Raw genomic sequence first — 6,982 nt, 5'->3', positions numbered from 1 at the left:
TATTTGTGTGCCAAGCAAAAGGTGGGGAATGAAGTATAAAAATAGGACTTAAATTCGCGAAAATCAAGCCGACACTCATACATGGGAGTATTTTGTATTCATTGCAAAAAGAGTTCGGGATTTAGGAATAGTAAATAAGAACATAAAGAATTTGAGGAGTTAATTTAAAGATTTGTATTTACGTTATTGTCTCATTAAAATAAATCCATTTTATAGATTCCGAGATGTCAAGATTTCTAATTAAAATAAATCCATTTTATAGTATTTTGTATTCATTGCATGGTAAGATTCTTGTAGCGATTAGTAGTGTCACGTCCAAATTAATCTTATTAGATTTCAAATTCATAAATATGTAAGTATCGCGAGTATTGATTATGTTAGAATATTTATTTTACCCTGAGTTTTGGTGATTGACAAATAAACAACATCGAGTTATTTTAGGATCCAGCTACTTATCTTTTTTATTTATAAGTTTTTCCGACTGATGATCACTCAAGTATTCTATGAATTAAGAGTCCGATCGAAATCCATTCGTTAAAGTGTGAAGACGAATCGAGGCATTTGTCTGAAAGGAAAAAAAAAGTATTCTATGAATTAAACTTGAAAATTATCATGTGACTTCTGACCGGACCAAATCTTAAATGAAGTGTACGAGTATAATCGTTAAAATCCAACCACACTGCAACCAGACATATATGAGAAAATCGAGGTGGATACATTAAACTCAAGCCGTTTTAGTTCAAGTATTATGATATAGTATCCTACTAACTCCCGATTGACATATTAATGTTTTAGAAATTGTCCAAATTCAATCAAATTTTTAGATGCTATAAGGGCTAAAGCTTGAAAAAGATAAGTGACATTAAATGGATTTTAATATTGTTTATGATTATTGAAAGTGATAAGACTATTATGCAGGGAGTTAGTACCTATGATTATTGAAAAGAAAATTATAATTGTTGGAGACTTTTCAACTATAAATATGTAAGCTCAAGACAGAAGAAACAAATTTTACCTTAAAGTCATGTTATCCCGATTATTCGTTGAGTCTTTTATGCATTGCATATTACATTTTATTATATAATTATGCATAATTTATGTTATTTTTTTATTGTTGAACTGTTTCATACTAGAATCCTAACCTCAGTTGTTTACTGGGGGCTGCTGTGGTTGCTTTTGGGTACCATGGTAGAACTCCGGAGTAGTTTTGTAACACCAAACGGAGGTTCCGCTGGCAGAACTCTTGGTTGAGGTTGGATTGTTGGTTTTGGTTTGTTGGAGTCTTCAAGTTAGTATTTATAGTTTTCTTGGAATTGTGTTAGTTCTATGTCATATTTTATTTGCCGGGAAGATGCCCCGAGTATATGTATGGGTGTTTGACTTATTATTATTTTAGTTTGTATCAGTTTTAGCATGTTTTAAAGCTTTGTCGGCTTAGTTGAACTGATGCTTGAGAATTGTTGACGTGTATCTGGTTGGCACTTGCATGTGATTGTTTATGTTTATCGCAACATCAGTCTTGAGTCATTTTACTATTTTCTGATGCTTGAGTTATCGAGATGTCTTATTTACGGGGAAGTCATGCCGATACTGTAGCATTTTACAACTTCAAGAAACAGGTATTTCGTGATCTCATCTCTATAAAGAACAACTTCAGACTGATGGACACCGATCAAGAAATAGCTAAACATCGAGTCACTAGTATGAATGTTGAACTCTCCAGATATTTTACTCAAGTTAAAAATCATATGGATGTCTACTCAATATCATCCAAATGACCATTGGCAGCCAGCTATAGGAAATCCTTGAGTACATGCATCGCGGTGAGGCCAAAAAAAAAAGGAAAGATTACAAGAGAGCCGAAGAGTAGAAGAGAAAAGTTGAGAGAGCAAAGTACGAGGAATCTAAGAAAGAAGAAGATATGATAAGGCAGGAGAAAGATACTAGGAGAAGAAGAGGAGGTGACATCAACAACTCAAGTTTTAGAAGATAGATAGATTTTCCTTATTTCCTTTCAGTAGGTATATTAGAATTTCTTATTTTAAATTGTAAAAATGTTATCCATTATCTCAATGAAGAATACTTTAATATATTGAGTATTATCATTTATCACATTGGTTATTTATAACATTTATATCTTGTCTTGCAATTTGGTTTTGTCATCACAAAAAGAGATAATTTGTTAGATAAAAATCACCCTAAATTTTGGCAATGATAATAACGTCATCGAGCTGTTTCAGAAATCCAGCTGAAAATGAAGACTTCCGGTTGCTGGACCAACCCCTGTTGCTTCAACACATTATCAATATTTCAAGTTGGAAACTTCATAATATCATTTGTCTCTGATTGGACCATTGAGGTAATTCAAGATCTACACTTATCCGACTGGTCAGACTTTAGCATATCAAAGTGAATATTTTAACTCCAACCATTCACATACTACCAGTTAAAGTATTAATGCACAATATCCTACCAACTCTCATATACTATCTAAAATCAATCAACTTTTTCAGAAGCTAAGAGCTAAAAATCGCAAAAGAAAAAAAATTAAATGGAATTTATTTATGTGTACGATGAATGAAAGCGACAAGGTCATTTTGTATGGAGATAGAACAGATTGTTGAAAATATTTTCGATCGTTAGAACTTTTCAACTATAAATAGGCAGACTCAAGACAGAAGAAAACAACAATAAAAAATATTACAAGCTTATATCTTTCAAAATCTGCATTATTCCAAGATCTTCGAGTACCCCCAAGATATGTTGCTCATCTAAGAAGACATTTATCAGATTATATCGAATCAAGTAAGGATATTTATGTGCTACTCTATCAACTCAAGTTGTCAAAGCTAACCGTTGGATTGTGTTGTCATCTCTAGTGAACCGAGAGCTTTTAAACATCCATAAATTGACAATTGATCACTAAAAATTTTTATACAAGGAGTGATAAGTCTTATTTGAAGTGGCTTGTTACAAAAAGTTGTAAAACCAAATTCTTATAGGATTACTTCCTAAGTGAAAGAAGGCATGTGTTAGGAGTATTCATCTCCGAATATCTATAAATACTATCTCATTCACTTATACATTTTATTTTGCTTGATTATTTCTAACCGTTGATGTTAAATTGCTGCTCGCGTTGAATATTTATACTTTATCACTAGTTTAGCTGGACCGTTTCTGCACTTACTTATTTTTAGTAGTCCAGCAAAATCTAACCGCTCAAGAAATAACCTTAACATATCAAATATTCTTAAAGTCTGCTCGTTTTTCACAATTATTTTAAAGTTCTTTTTACCCTCCTTTTAACACATTTTCGATCCTAACAAAGATCGACATTGCCCTCATCGTTCTATTACCACTTTAGAAAACATCAAAGCATAAAATAAGTAGTAAAGAAATACTTCCCTGACAAAGTCATAACCTTGAATAATCATTAGAGAGAGTCACAAGATGTTAGAAATATCCAAGCAATAGTACTTTACCTTTAAAACTTCTAAGGTGCAAGCCAAACCAGTGCTGAGAATTCAACACCTAAAACATAAAATCGAAAAAAATAAAATATTAGAATGAAAATATTTAAAGAAAAAAATAGATAGGAAAGAAAACAATGAGTTGGCTCTCAGTAAGCTCTAAATTTATTGTCTATATCTTGCCTATGGAGAAATGGCTGCTTCTCCCTATATTAAGTATCATAAAATATTACATATGAGTCTTGATTATGTATGCCTCTCAATCTTGACATGATATTGAATTTGTAAGATGGTCGCTCCAACAACATTCACATGAACTAGTGATCATGGGAAGATAATTCTAATTTAGGGTGAAGCTCGTAGCGGATGTAATATTGTGGATTTGGCGTTGGTGGAAATAAAAGATATGTTGGTGGTCTATATTTAAGGACCATCTATGAGTTCAAATCCTTTATCTTGTATGCCTTTTCATCTTCCAACTTCACTTTTGACTCATCTTCACAGGGGAATTCTCAAATCATTCTTCTTACTCTAGCTCAATTACTTGTGGAGGATCAGATTCTCGTGAAGTTCTTCATGATTTGAATCACTCTCCCAACTTTGGTCATTTGAGTTGTCATCATGCAAGCACACCTGATTGGTCACTAATTGATCGGCAAAAATTGTTTCATTCTCTTGGCGGATATCAGAAAATGGTTGCAAAAGAAGTTCAATTTTCTCATCCGAGAAACTCATAGAGTTGATGTGAATTTATTAAAAAAATTCTTATTTATCTTTTTTTAAAAATTATTATTCACAATGTTTTCCAAATGGGTCACGATTTCATCCAAACATGCGCTACACTCTTCTCGATGCTCAATTGGTAGGCTTGCAGAATTGGGGCTATAGAATTGATATGGGAGAAATTGGTGACTCTAACCTTGAAGTGAAGGATCACAATGCAGTGGTAGTCGAAATCTATCATATCATATAACAAGTGCATCGTACTATCGTAATCTCTATTGAACAATTGTCTACCAGTTGCCAAATCTCTATAATTTACTAACTTAATGTTGCCTCATCCAAACCTATATAGAAAACTTAAAGAAATTTTTTTCCAAATCATTGATCCCCCCCCCCCTCTCCCAAAGTAATATGAAATGGTTCTGATTATTATTCGATGATCCATCTCGAAGTACCTCACAAGAAAAAAATTTAAACAAATAAATTAAATAAATTAGTCCCCTACAAGAGCGGAGAGTTGGAAGATTGCAAAAAATAGACCCAACAAGCAGCGGCCTCAACCAATTCCGCCTCCGCCTGCCGCCTACCATACCCAAACACCCATCTCGGAATCCATGCAACCTCATCTTCACCACCAATCACACTTGATCCGACCCGAGGACTCTCTCATTCCTGATTTGGGCATTAATAATGGGTTTGAGAACAATTTTAATCTTAGAGCTCGTCACTCCAAAGGCGGTTACTAAATAATAGGGGATATGAATGAATGGAGAGTTGGAAGATTGCAAAAAATGAGATTGTTGTAAAGTTTCAAACTTATTTATTTTATATTTTTGTATTTTCTTTTTCTTTTTTAATTTGACCTCCGTGCAAAACTTATACCAATTCTCTTAATAGTAAAACTGTAAGATCGAAATTATAAGCTAAGTTTTGAATATTGACTACATTTAAATTACCATGACTAACGTATGTGATGAAAACAAAGAAAGACTCGAACAAAGACCAACAAGATAATTCAATAAAAATATCAAACATTACATCAGATCAAGAACAAACTAGTATCAAGCAAGCAACTTATCTAATATTGAATAAATTAATCCTCTACAACGACGCTAGCTAAAAGAAATTGACCGATATTTTCGTTTAGGAAAAACTTGCAAGTAGACTATGTCAAGTTATAATATAATCGGATTGGAGTCCGAGCCGATCGCATAGAGACTAATATTTAAGTCATAAAATTTTTAAATAATTTACTTAAGCTAGATAAAATAAAATAAAATAGAAAAAATATTTATTAATAATCAAAATTAATTAACTATAACAATTTTCATTAAAGATGACAATGTTCAATAATCAAGAAAGATTTCAAATTCAAATAAAAACTAACAGTGTGTTTGGCAACCCGGATTTGAGAGAATTTCATGGGATTTGGAAATTCAAGTATTTGAAATTATATTTGGTGTTTGGTTTAAAATTTAAAATTAGTATTTACAAATCCATTTCTTGTTTGGAGAAAAAAATATTCGAATTTGGAATTTTAAAATTTTACTAAGCTACCCTTAGAAATCATATAAACATAAATAACCCAAAGAAGTTTAGAAATTAATAATTCTTCTTTATTATTTGTGTTTGTAAATTCAAAAATTAATTATTATTTATTAATTATAATGCACAAACAACTTCAAACTTTAACATGAAATTAATTATTAAACGTAAAAAAGAGGCTTTGGTAATTACTATAATCTTTATTATATTAATCAGTAAATAACAGACGAAACTTATAAAATTTAAACGAAATTCTTCAACTTCAAAAAAAATTTAAAAGGAAAAAAAGTCTAACCATTTAGAAATTTTTGGTGGAGAAAGTTGACCGATGAGAATGATGTGTTGATGAGAATAATGTGTTGGATAAAAAAGTAATTGTATGTTTTTAAAATCCAAATCCCACCAAATCTTATTAAATTTGATGGGATTTGGATATACTCATTGAAATCCCATAAAATTCTAAACAAATCCGAATTCTTTTTTTGAACCACCTTTCCAAACAGTAAAAATAGGATTTTAAAATCCAAATTCTATGAAATCCTCTCAAATCTTGTTTGTCAAACACACAACAATGTCAAACTCTACTATATTAACACATGTTACAATCTAATTGATTAAAGGATTTCTCGAGTTAATAAAATTATTTAAATCTAACAATCTAATTAATTCTAAGTGAATTTAATTATATCTAAATACATTAAATATTTGTGGAAATTTCACTTTTCACTTAAAAACGCACATAGAAATCGTATATATTCCTAATCAATTTTATTATTTGTTGTTGGACATATTTGTTACTATATTTAATAAATCCTTTTTCAGTTCGTGATTAATCAACCAAACAATTAAATAGGTAATCAGGCTATTAATAACAAACATTAAATCAACATCAATCAATAAATGAAAGCAGAAAAATAATCTCTTGAAACTAAATAAGATATCAAACATAGTATTTTCTGGCCTTATAGTCTCGAGAAATTTATTTCATAAAATTAAAACACGATGTTTGAATTCATAAAAATAAACTCTACGTAGAAATAAGAAAATCTCAACATGGTTGGCGCGACGATTCACACTGTGAAGTCGTCTTCCTCCCTTATCTCGAATCCTAGTCGTCGTCTCCCTCCGCGTTCCATATGGTTGTAACGTAAGGTTTGAGAAATCTGCGTTCTGTTCTTTTGTTTCTTACGTCAATGGCCCAATTTTAAAAGTACAACACTCTTTTTTGAAGACTTCGTGTGAAT

This window comes from Primulina tabacum, chromosome 15 (assembly GCF_025594145.1).
Source record: "Primulina tabacum isolate GXHZ01 chromosome 15, ASM2559414v2, whole genome shotgun sequence".
Taxonomy (NCBI): domain Eukaryota; kingdom Viridiplantae; phylum Streptophyta; class Magnoliopsida; order Lamiales; family Gesneriaceae; genus Primulina; species Primulina tabacum.
The sequence above is the reverse complement of the archived record's forward strand: the minus strand, read 5'-3'. Positions refer to the sequence as shown.